Raw genomic sequence first — 17,683 nt, 5'->3', positions numbered from 1 at the left:
AAAACAGCTTTTCAAAATGGAGACTTAAATGAAGAAATTTACATGGACCAGCCAGAGGGATTCATAATCCCAGGCCAAGAAAAGAAAGTTTGCAGACTAGTCAGATCTCTCTATGGTCTTAAGCAAGCACCCAAGCAATGACACTTGAAATTTGATGAAATCATATTGACATTTGGATTTGAAATCAATAGTACAGACGAATGTGTACACCATAAGAGAGTTGGAAATAAATTTGTGATCTTGTGCCTCTATGTAGATGATATACTAATCTTTGGGACAGATCTTTAGATAGTTGATGAAGTAAAGTAATTCTGTCATAAGTTTGATATGAAAGACTTGGGACAAGCTGACTTAATTTTAAATACCAAAATAATTAGAAGTGCAAATAGAATTGAGTTATTCCAAAATCATTATGTTGACAAGATTCTCAATAAATTTAATTATACCGATTATCAGCTTGTCTCTACACTCTTTGATCCCTCTACACACCTTAAGAAGAACTTAGAAATTCCTATCCTTTAAAGCCTATATGTTCAAATCATAGGTTCGCTTCTTAGCAAACTATATCAGGCCAGACATAGCATATACTGTAAATAGATTTAGTAGGTATACTATTAATCCAAATAAAGATAGTCGACAGCATTAGAGAGGATCCTTAGGTATCTTAAAGGTACCAAGTCCTATAGTTTGCACTTTAGTAAGTTTTCTGCTGTTTTAGAAGGCTATAGTGATGCCAACTGGATCAGCGATACCTGATAAGTGCTAAATAATGCATAAATTAATATCTTACCCATAGCACTTATCATTATTTTTATGCACATATTTTAAATTTAAACATAAGAAAATGTGTTCCCCTTCATCATGGCATTATTAAAAATAATTCAAGTTTGCTTGATTTTATTGGTCAAGTTTAATGTGCGCAGGTCGAGTAGAACTAATTGGGATAATGTCTGAACTAATGTGTGCAGGTCGCGTTTGCAGCTGAACCCATGTCCACGTCACCCTTTAAGTGCTTAGAGATCAAGCTTCCACGTCATCCCTTTTCCTCCCCTATTTTAAGCTTCAAAATAGAGTCAACCCCAATCCTCTTTTCATCACGAATCATAGCCACATCCAGCCACGTCCGTTGAGTCCAGCATCCACCACCCCAGCTCTTCCAAATCCCTTGCTTCCCACGTTCATCCCGTGTGCATGCCATTCGGACCCAGGAATAGAGCAGTGTCCATGGAATGCTTCCCAACGAATCCAATAAGTCTCACACATCCTTATCCTCTTCTTCGGATCAATCCAGTGAGCCTTCCCAAATTTCCCTCGCGACAGTGTTTATCTCCCACGTCCACGAGCCAAGCCAACTTCTTCAAACGCCCTTCCAGATCATTTCCCAGCATCCCACGGTCAGCCGTGACCTTCATCCACATCATCCCCTGTTTCTCCACGTTCATCCTCATCCATCCCAAGTTCACATACTCACTCCTCCCAACCGTATCCTTCTTCCCAACCAACCCATCCTCTTCCGTCGGATTGACCCCAGCAAACTTCGTGAGCAACGATTCCCTCCCAGCCGAATCAAGCTATCCATCATCCACGGATTCTCTCATCTCCCCTTCATTCTGTTCGGCATCCCAAAACAGAGATCATCTTCCCTCCCGTCCGCGATTCAAGGATCAGCTCCCAGTTCCCCTGTTCCGAGTTCATCTTTATCTTACGAATCAACCATGAACCAAATCCAAACTCCCTTCATCCATGTGTTCCAGCCGTTCGTGAGATTTCCCCCAACATCAAGATCAGATCTCTTCCCGGCCATGAACGAATCCTAGCATCCCATCAACCTCATCTCCTCCCACGACCGGGTATTCCGCGACTCATCTCTATCCCATAGCCAGCCAGATTCCCACGCTTCCTCTATGCATCGCAGCATGATCCATCCTTATCCACTGCTAACCGAGTCCCAAGCTTGATTCAGTTCGTGATGACCATCCAGGATCCATGACAGCATCCCGAGCTTCATGGGTCACCTTCTATCCAGCTTCTTTCGGATCATTCCGGATCATCCTTCCAGCGGAACAGAGGCCGAGTCTTCCCATCCTTATCCCAGAATAGTCATATCCTTCTTCCAAACCAAATGCAGAGCCTCATCCTTAGCCTCCACTCGAAAAAAGGGAAGAGGTAGAGACTGCAGCCTATAAAAGTCCCACGGTGAACAGAGGAGGCAATCCTTTCTCAGGAGATCCTATCCATTAGTTCTTCGGGAAGTCTCACGGGAAACAGAGAAGAAAAGAGGAGTTTTGAAGAGACGCTAGGAGCGGGCGAACGTGGAAGGGAAGCAGAGGATTTTCCAATGAAGACGGGAGGTCGTCAGGAAGCCATGCGCAGCTAAACCTCGGTTTAGGGGTTTGATGAAGCCATAGAGGAATATTTGTTTCATTTTTATTGACTTGAGTTTGTATTGTAAGATTGTTGCATAATGAAGAATTTATCAATTGATCTTACGATTTATTCAATTTATGTGAATTGTTTATCTTGCAGAAAATATTTTACATAGATTGATCTATTTCATCGAATCCAACACCTGTGGTTTGGAGGAGATATTCATGTGACATCGATTTCATGTTTAATGATTTAATGATCAGATGCATCATGCTAGGTTAGACAGGTCATGCTTATCGTTAGAATAAATGGTTTGTGCTAGACTTAGATGATTCATGCTGGGATTTAGTTATAATTTTTATGATTGCTTTGGCTTGTAGTCGGAAGCAATCAAGTCTTAAATACAATTCAATCACTGAAAGCATCACGGATATAAATCTATCGGTGGATTCTAGCCCTAAACACCTCTCTCCATAGATAACTCATACTATTGCATCCATATTAATTCTTAGTTTTTATCATTCACTCTAGCTTAAGCCCTTTGAAGTAATTATTTAGTTAAGAAAAATAACTTGTCTCCAATCCCTGTGGATCGATATCCGTAATCACTATCCTACCAGATACGTGCTATTGCGTGGTCTTAAAACTGACTATCAATACCTTAGATGTTAAATCTACCACAGGATATGTTTTTCTCCTAGGAGGTGCTACTATGTCTTGGAAATCCACCAAACAAACCTTGATATTTAGGAGTATCATGGAGTCTGAGCTAATTGCTTTAGACACCACTAGCACTGAGTCTGAGTAGCTCGGAGATCTACTTATAGACCTTCCTGCAGATGAGTCACCTTTACCACCTGTCTCGTTACATTGTGACTATAAATCTGCAATAGATAAGTGCTACCAAAAAAATGCCAATGTAAAAATGAACAACCACTTAAAAGTGCGTCATAATCATTAAGATATAAATTGAAAAGTAACGTTATAGCTTTGAATTTTGTAAAATCCGAAAATAATTTGGCTGATCAGCTTACAAAAGGTTTGTCTAGAACAGTAGTTCTAGAGTCGTCGAGGGAGATGGGGCTTAGCCCGTAAAAATAGATCACCACGGTGGAAACCCAACCTTAAAATATTCAATGAGTAGAAACAAACCGGAGTGTGACTAAGAGAAGCACTGTTTTATGTTTTTCTCATCTATATGGCGCTAGTGCTTATAAAAGCAAGCGGTAGGATGAGTTTATTTGTATAACTCTTAATGAGTTCGAGACCTAAGAGGCAGGAGCTTCCTTTCTAGCTTTCTTATTAGGACTCACCTATATGTGCAGTCGTGAGGCCGTGATTATGAAAAATCGGCGATTTTCTAAAAAACACATGAAAGATACCTGCGCATGGCCATATTAGCACAACCCGCTTAGAACTCAGATCGGGCTATATTATGTATACTGTTGATTTAATCTAAGCTATGGACCGAGGTTCAAGGTTAAGACCACCTTGGCACCATAGATGTAATCAATTGTTTCTAAGTGAAGGTTCAAATCGAAAGGTATCTACACCTATTACATAATATAAGATATCCAACATTTTGTTTTTAAAAATTAATTTTTGTAGGAGATTGTTAGAAAAATTAATTTGGCGCGTGGCCCGAGATGCGTGTCTCGGACGCGCGCCTGCACGCGCTGGCGCCCTCCACGGAAGTCACAGACGCATCCACGGATACGCCTCGCTGGTGCCTTTTTGGGCCAACGAGACGTTGGCCCAAGAAGGCTATATATACTCCCTATTTCCTTCTATCTTGGTACAAAAAAAAGAGAGAAAAAATTCTCGCAAAATTCTAGAAAAATTCTGAAAAAAAAAATATATTGCTCTTCCTCCTCTTGACCATTTTCTATTTTTATTTTTGCGCCTTTATTCAGCAAAGTTCTTTTTTTCTTTTTTATTTATTTCTTTGCTGGATCTGCAAATCCGATCGGGTTCGTGTTGGCTTCTTCCGAAATGTACCGAAGAAGAAGTTTAGGGTCGTCGTATCTCTAAGGAGGATTACCGGGAGACCCGTATATAGGGGCAAATATCTCTTTGGGACAGCGTCTACACGCTTCAACCTACCTTCATTCAGGCTATTTCCTCTTACCTTTATTTCAAATTCAATATTAGTAGATCTGTAGCATTTATAATTCATGATTTAAATTTATTACATGTTCTATTGAATGGATTTCTTTTGTGCTAAAATAGAAATCTTTTGATTCTGAATATATATATATATATATATATATATATATATATATATATATATATATATATATATATATATATATATATATATATATATATTATTCTTTTTAAGATTATTCTATTAATTATAATTATAGTTTTATTTGCTTATTTAGGTGATATATTGCTAACACTAAACATCTCATATCGTTGCTACCCTGAGCATAATATCATTGCTCTTTTGGAAGAATGTAACACAGCTAGAGATCAGACTGTCGGTTGAAGGAAATGTTTGCCATAGTCACCTGTATATACCATTCTATGTTACTTTCTTGTATTTCCAGTTTATTCTCTTTTTTCTAGATCAGTTCATAATATATTTGATCATGAATTGAAGATAAATGTACTAGATATCTATGTATTGTTGGTATAGTTGCATTTTGAAGTGAAGGCCTTCTTTTGGCGTCATCTTTTATTCCTCTATGGTCAAAACTTGTACTTGTACTGTCCATAACTAGGAATTCTTGCTTTAATAGAGTAGTGGTTGTCTAAGATTAGTGATTTGCTCAATATTTCTAGTACACTTAATGTTAGACATTAAATCTGAGAAATATAAGTACAAATATATTAGCAGAAGAATGCTGAATAAAACCATATGGCAATAGTTCTTCTTGGGAAGCCAAATGAATGTTCAAAAAGCTTTAAGGTAACTCTCGTCACTAGATATTTATTCTTCAAATTCATGCACTTCGATGCCATGTACTAAGTTTTAGATGATCTTTGAATCTCCCTTGCATCCTCATTTTGCGAAGTGCTTGATGGATTTTCAGCTGATCCTTTCCTGTTGCTATGTGGTTTACATGGAAAAATGATGAGAGGATGTGCTCATGAACCATGACAGGGTTGTGGACAAAATAAGGATCCCAATAGCTTTCATATCTTGGGCAACTATAGAGCCTCGGATATCGAGCTTTATAAGTCCACAGTGTAAGTATTTCTTAGGAACAATTGTAACAAAGGATGAATGGGAAACCTTGGTCATGCCAAGACTTGACTTAAGCAGCTGGTACTCTAATTCGTCCTCCCTATTATCGATATAGGATTTTGACAAGGATTCATGTATGCTGAATCGGTTAATACTTTCATTTGATTTCATAGAATTGTATTTATTGAAATTGGGGGGATTCATAACGAAGGCGGCATTCAAGAAGGTAAGGTTGGTAACTTTAATTGTAAATATCTTTTACCATCAGCAAAATGAAGGATAAGATCCTCTCCAAATTCGGCATGCAACAAATTCGAGCTTCCAAACCCACAATGCTGCGGCTACGTTCTAACTTCTTGCGCTCCCATCATTGATTCAAGACATATCGGAAGAAATCACTGGCTTTGTTCATTTGGTGTACTTCTCAATTTACCTACAACAAATAATGTTTATTGTTTTGAGATCTTCTTCTAAACAACTAAATAAGATCATTGGACCTTCATTTTGCTATTTATGGCAAGAGGCGTTTGATTCCGAAAAAGTCACATCTCCTATTTTGCTCCTATCTATCCATCTATCCAGTAAAATCTTTACTATTTATAGCAAAAGATATTTGATTTTGAAAAATATCTCCTGCTTTGCTCCTATCTATCAATCTATCTATCTGTTGTGGTTCAAATTTGGCCCGAGGGTGACCACGCCGGTGGAGTCGAGGGAGCCGCTAGTTGTTGAAAGAAGAAGATGGGAGCTACCTCCTGCGCCTGCGCAAAGCCTTACCAGTGTTTCCGGTGAGGGCCCTCAGACGATCAACTTAGAGTGGAATAAATTTGGTCTAGCCAAGAGTCCTTTAGAAGTTATCTGACCGGACTATTTATAGTTTCAGTGGAGAGGCCTAGATGGCAGAGGTACTGTCAGCCCTCATTATGAGGGGGCGTGGCTCTGAGCCTAACGGCGCGCAGCTTAGGCTAGTCGGTGGCGTGTGGTGTTGTCCGTTTTTAAGAATGGTAGGGTGTTGTCACAACAGGATATGGTCGGAGTAGTCATGGTGCCGTCTTTTAACTGTGGAGGGTCGGCTATGGAGGCGTGGCACAGTGGTGTTGTAAAGTACGGCCATATAGATGGGCGTAGGCGCGCACATGGGCATGGTTATTGGTGAAGCCGAGCCTGTTGAGAAGTCGCATCATGCGTTTAACGAGGTCGGTTTGATGGGTGCTGGGGGTAGCTCGGCTTTCTAGATTTCGAGGTGTGCTCGATGGAGCGCCCCGAGCTCGAGGGTCGGGGCGTACTACTGAAGCAGGCGCCCCGAGCTTGGTCGGGGCGAGTCGGCGAACATTGGAGGCACCCCAAACTTGATTGGGGGAGTCAGCGAATATCTGAAGCCGAGCTGGTTCCAAGCCGGACTGAGGATTCGACCAAATGGTGTTGGCGTTTATTGGGCCTTTTAGCTGTGGACTAGACGATCCATGTCGCCCTCCATCACTTGCCCCCACTTCCGAGATCGAGCTGCCCTTCAGCTCGGGCAAAGGAAGTAGCTGGGCTTTTGATCGTTCGGCCCTCGGTCAAACAATTATGTAGACATGCCACTGAACTGGGTGTGCATATCAAGGGCCAATTACTTCCGGTCGCACTTTGTGAAGCGAGCTTGGGTAGATTAGATTGCCGCATCAGTTGAAGAGAAAGGGGCTACGAGAGCTCTTTTAATGCATTGCATGCGCGCTTCCTTTCGAAGCGTCGACGGGTGGAACATGAGGGGCCTCATCAATGCCCCACCTTTGAAAGTGCCTGCCATAATGACCGGCCTTTAGTGTGGCAATCTGGGGAGAAGATTTGCTATGACGGCTCCAGGGGTTGCCGCGTAGTGTGATCTGGTCGTCCCGCTGTTTCGGGAAGTCGATTGGGGTCGCTGAAGCAGGCTATATAAAGCCTTGAGAGAGACCTCCAGAATCTCTATTTTTCTTCTTTTCTTTACCTGCCGTCGCCCCTCTTTCGAACCTTTTTGGGAGGTTTGTGGAGCATTCCGGAGTTTTCCGGCGAACCTTTCGGCGGCTTTTCTTTACCTCTTTTCTTCGGTGAGTCCCTTAGGTAAGTGTTCTCACCCCTTTTTGGTCGCTAGGAGGGACTTTCTCTTGTTTTCTCTCTTTCTTTGCTATGAGCAAGGCAATGGGGTTACCCTCGAGAGCCCTTGTGCTTGGGGCGGACCCATCTCAAGCTCGGATTTCTTCGTCGTCGGAGGAAGCCGAGCTCGATGAGAGCCCCGACCCGTATAGGCTCAGCTCATTCGTAGGTGAGGAAGAGCTATCCCAGATTCAGGTACAGTTCTTTATTCCCTTGGAGTTCACCTTGGAACTCCCTGGGCTCGGGGCTCGGGTTGATGATCCTCCTGAGGGTCGGATCGGGGTGTATGTGGATACACTCCGAGCGGGGCTAAGGTTCCTTTTGCACGGGTTCGTGAACAAGCTTCTGGCGACTTACCACTTAGTCCCAGCGCAGCTCACTCCAAACTCATTGAGGATGATAGTGGGCTTCCTCGTCCTATGCCTCGCACATAACTTACCTTCCTCGGCCAATGTCTTCCGGAGGTACTTTATGCGGAAGGCTAATCCGCAGACAAAGGGTGGTGGTATTTTTCTCCTCGGGGAGGCCGTTCACTCTTTCAAGGTGCGCCTTTCTCCATTCACGGGTGGAAGCGCAAATTCTTTTTCATTTTCTCCGAGCAGTCGTGGGGGTTTGAGTCAACCTGCGACACGCCGCAGGTTACTATTAATAACAAGCTGCCCAAGTTGTCGCAGCTCGAGCAGGCAAACTTAGATATGCTGCTCGGTTTGGAAGAGACTCTAGGACTCTCTGACTTACTTACTGAGAAGGTTCTGGTAAATGTCGGCTTGAGCTCGGCTCATCCCGAGAGTAAGGGTGAAATGCTCACCTTGCTTTTTTCTTTTTCTTTTTATGTCGAATTCTGACTAAGTTTCGTTTGCCAGAAATTGCAAGGATGCACATTGACTCAGAGGCTCTGATGGCCAAATACTGCAAGGGGACGGTTGCCTCTAATGAAGTTCGGGCCGAACCAAAGAAAAAAGCCCGAATTGCTTCGGGGCCTGGCACCGAGCGGCGCCGACTTGGGATTGTCATTGCTGAGCCTGCTCGGCCTGTGCCCGAGCAGGTTACCCCAATTGAAGCAAGGCCATCTCCGCAGGTAGCAGGGAAGGGCGCAGGGAAGCGGGTGGTCATATCGCCCGTCGAAGCCCGTAGCACCAAAAGAGTCGTCCGGTCGCCTTCGCCTGATCCCGAGCCGGGGCAGGCCTAAGGCTCAGGCCCCTTCTAGGGTTGCAGCTTCGTCTGTGGTTCGGCCTGCTCCTTCAGAGCCTGAAAGGAGGCCATTTCGTCCCGACTGTCAACTATTCGAGGACGACACAACGCTGCAATCTAGCGAGGTTGCATGTGAGGTCATGCGCTGGGCCTCGCTTCCACGTGATCGGGCCGAGCTGGTAGAACTTGGATTACCCGGGGTCGTTAATGAGGCGTACACTACCATGATCTCAGTAAGTGGTGTCATTTTCGTATAGGCACTTGACCCCGGCTTACTTTTGTATTTTTGTACCAGATGATGCACTTGGTCGATATCCTAGGGATCGCCATGACCAACTCCCAGAAAAAGATTCGGAATTTGAGATCGGATGTGGTCGCCGAGGAGCGGCGGAGAAAAGAAGCCAAGGCCCGAGCTATTGAGGTGGAGCAAAGGTTGGCAGCCGCCGAGCAAGAACGGCAGCAGGCCGAGGCTCGTATCGAGATTGAGCTCGTTCGAGTTCGAGAGATGGAAGCCGAGCTTCTAAGTGCGATCGACCACCGAGGGTCGTATCTCGGAGCTGGAGTCCGCGCTAGCCGACCAGGGGCACAAAGTCGAAGCTCTAGAGCTGAAAGCTGAGGAGCTCGGCTGGCTCGCAAAGGAGCAAGTCTCGGTGGTTGTCCAGAATTTTCGTGAATCCGGAGAATATCTGGATGAACTAGCGGAGGCGGCGGCGGACGCCATGGCCCGAGGTTTCGACAATTATCGGGATCAAGCCCAGAAGTTATGCCCTGGAGTTGACTTCAGCGGCTTATGCCCATGCTTGGATGGTGACGCCCAGGCGGAGATCGGGGCTGGAGCTGAGGTGGGCGAGTCAGCGGAAACACATGGGTCTGCTGTCGGGACGGACCTCGCCGAAGTCGCTTCAGAAGTCAAGGCGACGGCTGCTGCTGAGGCCGAAAATGAAGGCTGCCCCCAAAGTTGAGCTCGAGGCGAAGTAGGCCGGTTAAGCCCTTGGCTTGTTACCTTTTCTTTTCCTTTGTAAAGTCGGCCACCTTGGGGCCCTTTGTATATAGCCCGACCTCGGGGTCGGCTTTCCTTGTACTCGGCTCTAGGCCTTTTGATAGTAATGAAGTAAACTCTTCCTTCTTCAGTACTTCGTGTCTTTTGTCAAGTTTTTTGAGTTCATCTTGCCTTGCCTATAAAAATTTAGTTGCATGTTTGTTCCGTCTCATGCTCGGTTATTAAAAATCGAACCGCGCTGCTCAGGTCCGTGCCTGGCTTACGCAGCAGGAACCGTGTAGAATATCCGTCAAAGTTTTTGTGATCGGCGTTTGCTTTTGATTTTGTAGTTCACTACCCCCGAGCTCGTCCGTTGGCACGCCCTAGGCACCTAGATCGAGTTTTAGCCCTATTTTAGCTTTTGTATCATAGCTTAGGGCATATTCAACATAGGTGGGATTCGTGAGTTTTGATGACTCTCGGTCCTCAAAATTTCTGTAAGTCTTGAAGGGAGTGCTTGGAATTAAGTCAGGCCGCATTTAGACTTTCCACCCCCCGCTTAGATCGGAAGCGACTTATGGACTCCTGCGTAGGGGGGTGCTCGTCCTCGGCTCTCCGTTGATGCCACAGAGCATCCCGAGCCGAGCTCAATGGATGACTTAGTAGATACCTCCCACTCAGATCAGGGCTTACTTGTAGGCTCTAGCAGAGGGGGTGCTCTTCCTCGGCTCCCTGTGATGCCGCAGGGCATCCCGAGCCGAGCTCAAGGGATGACTTTGTAGATACCCCCCACTCAAATTAGGAGCTTACTTGTAGGCTCCTGCGGAGAGGGGTGCTCTTCCTCGGCTCCCCGTTGACACCGTAGGGCATCCCGAGCCGAGTTCAAGTGATGAATTTGTAGATGCCCTCCACTCAAATCAGAGGCTTACTTGTAGGCTCCTGCGGAGGGTGGTGCTCTTCTTCGGCTCCCTATTGATGCCACAGGGCATCCCGAGCCAAGCTCAAGGGATGACTTTGTAGACGCCCCCCACTCAAATCAGGGGCTTATTTGTAGGCTCCTGCGGAGGGGGGTGCTCTTCCTCGGCTCCCCGTTGACGCCGCAGGGCATCCCGAGCCGAGCTTAAGGGATGACTTTGTAGATGCCCCTCACTCAGATCAGGAGCTTACTTGTAGGCTCCTGCGGATGGAGGTGCTCTTCCTCGGCTCCCCGTTGACGTCGCAGGGCATCCCGAGCCGAGCTCAAGGGATGACTTCATAGATGCCCCCCACTCAGATCAGGGACTTACTTGCAGGCTCCTGCGGAGGGGGTGCTCATCCTCGGCTCCCCGTTGACGCCGCAGGGCATTCCGAGCCGAGCTCAAGGGATGACTTTGTAGATGCCCCCCATTCAGATCAGGGGCTTACTTTGACTCTTAGTTGACTCTGTGGAGCGCCCTAGGCTGTCTTTATATTATGATTATGGATTCACCATTAGGATGGCTTCGATATACCGAACTAGTCGGGGCATTCTGGGAATGCTTGGCAGCTTTTAAAAGCCGCCTTTATTGATAATATATTTGGAGGTTTTCAGAATGCCAAGTCCGAGGAATTAAATTGTCGTCTATGGATTCCAGCTTGTAAGCTCCCAGCCACTGGATTCGGATGACTCGGTATGGCCCTTCCCAGTTTGGGGCGAGCTTCCTTTGTTCCAGAGGTCAGGAGGCTTCGGCCTTCCTCAAAACGAGATCACCGACCTTGAATGACTTGGGCTTGACCTTAGAGTTATAGTATTGCACTATTTTTTGCTGGTATCTTGCCATGCGAATCTGAGCAGCTTTCCTTGTTTCCTCAAGTAGGTCTAGGTTGCCTCGAAGTCATGCCGAGTTTGTAGTGGCATCAAAGCTTTCGACTCGGTGGGAGGGCAACCCGTCCTCAAGGGAGATGACTGCCTCCGTACCATAAGACAAGTTAAAGGGGGTCTCTCCAGTGGGGACTCGGAAGGTCATTCGGTATGCCCAGAGGACATTGTAGAGATCCTCCGCCCACTCCCCCTTTGCCCGATCCAACCTGGCTTTAAGCCCTTGTAGGATGGTCCGGTTGGTAACTTCTGCTTCCCCGTTGGCTTGTGGATGGATCACCGATGCATAGCGGTGATTGATGCCAAGCTTGGAGCAAAACTCATCAATTCAAACATTGTCGAATTGGCGGCCGTTGTCAGAGATGATAACCCGGGAAAGTTCGAACCGGCAAATGATCATTTTCCAGACGAAGTTTTGTACATTTGGTTCGGTGATTTGAGTGACGGGTTCCGCCTCGACCCACTTGGTGAAATAATCGATGGCGACAATGAGGAATTTCCGTTGTCCCGTGGCCGGGGGGGGGGAAGGGTCCTAGGATGTTGATTTCCCATTGGGCAAAAGGCCAAGGGGTGCTGATCGGTGTTAATGGCGCCGTAGGTCTACGTTGGATGCTGGCGTAGCGTTGGCATCGGTCACACTTTCGGGTGAATTCCACCGTGTCTTTCCGCATAGTAGGCCAATAATATCCCTGCCGCAGATTCTTGTGTGATAAGGCTCGGCCGCCTTGGTGACTTCTACAAATCCCCTCGTGTACCTCCTGCATTACATAATCCGCCTCCAAAGGTCAGAGACATCTGAGGAGCGGCGATGTGAAAGACTGGTGGTACAGCTTGCCCTCATACATGATATGATGAGCGGCCGAGCGCTCGAGTCGTCGAGCCGCAATCTTGTTCGCGGGAAGGGTTCCATCCCATAGAAAGTTTATTAGGGGATCCATCCAGCTAGGCTCGGTTTCTGCGCACAGCACCGGTTCGGGCTCTTCTGTGCTTGGCGCCTTTAAGCACTCAAAAAAGGTGCTTGTTGGCAGCTCGGTTGAGGTGGATGTCGCCAGCTTCGACAGCAGGTCGGCTTTTGCATTTTTAGACCTGAGAATATGCTGGACGTCAAAGTTGTTTAAGGTTGAAGTGATGCTCGGTACCTTTTGTAGGTATTTCATCATTGACGGCTTCCGAGCTTCAAAATCTTTCAGAACTTGGCTCACCACGAGCTGGGAGTTACTGAAGACCTTTAGGCTGGGGCGTTGAGTTCTTTGGCCAATTTGAGCCCAGTAATCAGAGCTTCATATTCTGCCTCGTTGTTGGAAACGGAGAATTCAAAGCGCAGAGCTTGCTCTACCACTAATCCTTCTAGACTGGTGAGGATGAGGCCTGTGCCGCTGCCCCCCGATGTCGAGGAGCCATCGACATGTAGAATCCAGGGCCGCTCGGGAGCATTTTCTTTTGTCCAGCCAGGCGCAGCTGGGGAGTCATCTGGCAAGATGGACTCCACCAGGAAATCGGCGAGCACTTGGGCTTTGATCGCCGGTCTGGGACGGTACTCTAGATCGAATACTCCGAGCTCAATTGCCCACTTAGCAATTCTTCTGACACGATCAGACCGCTGCAAAATCTGCCTTATTGGTTGATTAGTCAGCACGACTATGGTGTGCGCCTGGAAGTATGGTCGAAGCCTGTGGGCCGAGGTGACGAGCGCGTAGATAGTTTTGTCAAGCTTGAAATATCTAGTCTCCGCATCTCGCAGAAACCGACTAGTATAGAATATGGGCTTCTGGCTTTTGCCTCCTTCTCGGACCAACATTGAGCTCACAGCTGTCGGGGAGACCGCAAGGTATAGAAAGAGAATCTCCCCATACTAGGGCTTTGTAAGAAAAGGGGGAGTGGCGAGGTAGCATCGGAGTTCTTCAAAGGCTCGCTGACACTCCTCGGACCATACGAAGTCCGTGGGCTTCTTGAGTTGAAGAAGGGAAGGCACCGCTCGGCCGATCGAGCGACGAATCTTCCAAGAGCTGTCACCTACCAGCGAGCTACCGCACCTCGTAGACTGTCCTCGGCGGTGTCATTTCTAGCAATGCTCGAATCTTTTCGAGGTTAGCTTCAATTCCTCGTTGCGTCAACACGAAGCGAGAAATTTTCCTAAAGTGACCCCAAAGGCGCACTTCCTAAAGTGACCCCAAAAATCCAGGATCTTTGAATTTCGGAGGAGTGTTGTGTTGGAGAATAGAACTCACTTGCTCAGTTAGGAAGACCTTTCTAGGCACATATGTCCTAGATTTTCGCTTTTGGGTACAAAGGTCTTTGAGAAACTTGGCATAGGAGGAAACTTGTTTGATGGCATCAAGGAGTAGGAGGTTGATTTTAACTTGTTTGAAAACCTCCATCATCTCTTCTAGTGAAGTTCCCTTCTTGCCAAAGGGAGAGGGTGAATTAAGAGCTTCAGAAAATGGGGCCTTTGGGGTATGAGTTTTGGCAGAAGGTGGACTAGCTGAAGAAGAAGAAGAAGGTTTTAGATTTTCATTTGACACATTTTTATCCTCTTCTTCACCTTCCTTATTGTTGTCCTCCCCAATCTTATTGTCTACTACATGTCCACTCCTTAGGGTAGTCAAAGCATTGGCTTGTTCATGATGAATTGCATTTAATTGATTTTCTTGAGCCATGTATTGTCCCCTAGGATTACTTAGTGGTTGGCTTGGAAGCTTTCCTTCCTCTCGCTTGTTCAGTGCATTAGCTAGTTGCCCCATTTGGGATTCTAGCTTGACGATGGATTGCGTGTGAGAGTGCACCAATTGTGTAATGGTTTTCAAACCTTGAAGGGCGTTCAACACTTTCTCCTCAAAGGCTGTGTTTCTTTGGGGTGGAGAAGGAGTGTGTTGAAATTGAGTCGAGGGACGGTAGGGATGAATATTTTGTTGGGTTTGAAAATTCTGAGGATTTTAAAAATTTTGGGAATAGAGTTGGGCTGTGTTCGAAGCTTGCTGCTTCCAAGAAAAGTTTGGATGATTTCGCCATCCTGGGTTATATGTATTGGAAAATGGGTCATTACCCGGTCTAGGCTGTGTTTGAGCAACATTGATGTGTTCTTGCATGAGTTCGGGGAATTGGGGCGCTGAAGGGCACTCATGAATAGGGTGGGATGGGCTAGAATAGATAGTACACACTTGTGCTTGGGAAGAGTTTATGTAATACCCACCTATCATCAGTTGATCAATCTTATGGGACAATGCATCTACCTTGCTAGACAGGTCCATAGAATGACTTATTTCACAAATGGTCCCTTTTCTTTGAGAACTCAGGGGTGCTTGACGAGAACAAAAAGCATGGTGGAGGGAGTTTTCATTTAGATTTTCAAATAATTGCCATGCTTCATGCTCATTTTGAAGCATGAATGTCCCCCTGCATGCGGCATCAATAATCTGACGGTTTCGTTCAGTCAATCCGTCATAGAAACATTGCACTAGCTGCCATTTAGGTATTTGATGATGTGGGCATTTACGGATTAGGTCCCGAAATCTCTCCCAAGTTTCATGAAATTCTTCTCCCTCAGTTTGGGAGAAGCTCGTGATGGCACGTCTAAACTAGTTCGTTCTTCCTATGGAAAAGTATTTTTTAAGGAATTCTTGTTGCATTTGATCCCAGGAATGAATCGAATTGGCTTCTAAAGAATTTAGCCATCGTTTGGCTCTATCTTTAAGGGAGAAGGGGAATAACCTAAGTTTCAGAGCATCATCAGTGAAATTCTGAATCTTGACAGTGGTGCAAATCTCAAGAAATTCATCTAAATATTTGTATGGGTCTTCGTTGGTGAGCCCATAAAAAGAGGGGAGCATTTGGATCACACTAGACTTTATTTCATATTGTACAACTGCTACCTCAGGTAATCGAATGCAAGATGGGGAAGTGTAAATAGTGGGAGTAAAGTACTTCCTCCGGAGTTTGGGTTGTTCTTCAGCCATCTTAAGAGGTGGGGATGATTCTAATGTTCTGATCTTAGCTCGAATATTCTAAGGGTCCGTTCTATTTCAGGGTCAAAAGGTAATAGGTCATGTACTCTAGAACGACTCCCTTGCATACACTAGTACTTGATCAGTCAAGCATGCAATAAAAGATAAACACATCAATCCTTGTATTTGTCCTAAAATCACTAGACAGCTCCTAACTGGTTTGAAGAGGGCACCTAAGCCTCCAATCCGGTCTAGAACCGAGTTGACCAGGTAAGCTCCCAGGTAAGTGGAGGGGTCACGATGCGTTTGCAAAGGTCCCACTTAAAACCCACTTGCCTCGAACAGATGAACTGTCTCCCTTATAGGGACAAAGCTTGCCTAGACATCAACTAAGCCACAGAGCGAAATTGGTGCAACTTTCGGTGATCTTCGTCCTATTGAGCTCGAATGTCCCTAGGGGCCAATGTCTAATTGATTTTAATTAAAGTGACACTATGTGAGATTGAGTTCACCTAAATTGGGCAAGAGTCCGGTGATGAAATCCGGCTCTTATCTTGTTGGGGTGATTGCCCTTACTATGTGCGGATTAATTTGTGTATGTGTATCAAGCATGCATTCACACTTTTGCTGAAATTAAAATCAAACAGTCACCACAAAATTTTAAGCTAATAATTAATTTAAATAAGAAAGGTCTAGAGGTTACCAAAGAAAATTTTTCCAGCAATTTAAAATTTTTTAAGCAAACCTCTAAAGCATTCCCTTTTGATAGCCCAGATCTCCTCTTCGATTCCTGATCAAATAAGACCAAAAGAAAAATTAAAAAAAAAATAGTAGAAGAGAAAAAAGAGATAAAAAAAAGTAACAATAATAGAAAATAATTTTTTTAATTTTATTTTAGATATATATATATATTTGAAAGTTTTTTTTTAATTAATTAAATTTTTTTTTTAATGATAGGAAAAATAACTATGCTAGCAATCTCCGGCAACGGCGCCAAAAATTGATCGGTTATTTTAATTTCAAAAATAAACCACGTAATAGCACGTATCCTGTAGGATAATGATTACGGGTGTCGGTCCACAGGGATTGGAGACAAGTTATTTTTTTCTAATTAAATAATTACTTCAAAGGGTATAAGCTAGAGTAAATGATAAAAACTAAGAATTAATATGGATGTAATAGTATGAATTATCTATGGAGGGAGGTGTTTAGGGCTAGAATCCACCGATAGATTTATATTCGTGACGCTTTCAATGATTGAGTTGTATTTAAGACTTGATTGCTTCCGACTACAAGTCAAAGCAATCATAAAAGAAAATTATAACTAATTTCCAGCATGAATCATCTAAGTCTAGCACAAACCATCTACTCTAACGATAAGCATGACCTGTCTAACCTAGCATGATGCATCTAATCATTAAATCATTAAACATGAAATCGATGTCACATGAATATCTCCCCCAAACCACAGGTGTTGGATTCGATGAAATAGATCAATCTATGTAAAATATTTTATGCAAGATAAATGATTCACATAAATTGGATAAATCATAAAGATCAATTGATAAATTCTTCATCATGCAACACTCTTACAATACAAACTCAAATCAATAAAAATGAAACGAATACTCCTCTATGGCTTCATCAAACCCCTAAACCGAGGTTTAGCTGCTCATGATGCTCGGCGACTTTGATCGACTTGCTAAGATACTCCACGCCATCCGCCTCAAGTCCTTCCTTCTGATCGGTTCTTTCAATTTTGAAAATAAACCACGCAATAGCACGTATCTTGTAGGATAGTGATTACGGGTGTCGGTCCACAGGGATTGGAGATAAGTTATTTTTCTTTTAAAAATAAATCAAAAAGAAGGATTTGCTAACTTGATTTAACTAAATTAATCTATGAGTACGAATTGAAATTTTATCAAAGTAAATAGATCTAGGGTTTGGAATCCACCACATAGCATTGCATCAAGGATTGTGTTCTTAGTTTTTATCTTTTGGAGAGGCATGCAATTTTGGCTACAAGCCTTTTAAAATAAAAGCATAAAGAGTGTTAG

General features: G+C 44.7%; 1 non-coding gene across 1 annotated transcript; it reads left to right on the top strand.

Annotated features, from left to right (window-relative positions):
* The first annotated feature begins 15,153 nt into the window (after positions 1 to 15,153).
* On the top strand, positions 15,154 to 15,259 carry LOC120104857 (small nucleolar RNA R71). Its single transcript, XR_005507212.1, has one exon. It is a non-coding gene; the product is annotated as a small nucleolar RNA R71 (small nucleolar RNA).
* Positions 15,260 to 17,683: the final 2,424 nt, after the last annotated feature.

This window comes from Phoenix dactylifera, chromosome 10 (genome assembly GCF_051530095.1).
Source record: "Phoenix dactylifera cultivar Ajwa chromosome 10, Ajwa_hap1_PhDact_Kaust_v1.1, whole genome shotgun sequence".
Taxonomy (NCBI): Eukaryota; Viridiplantae; Streptophyta; class Magnoliopsida; order Arecales; family Arecaceae; genus Phoenix; species Phoenix dactylifera.
Note: the sequence above shows the minus strand (reverse complement) of the source record. Positions and strands in the feature narration are given on the sequence as shown.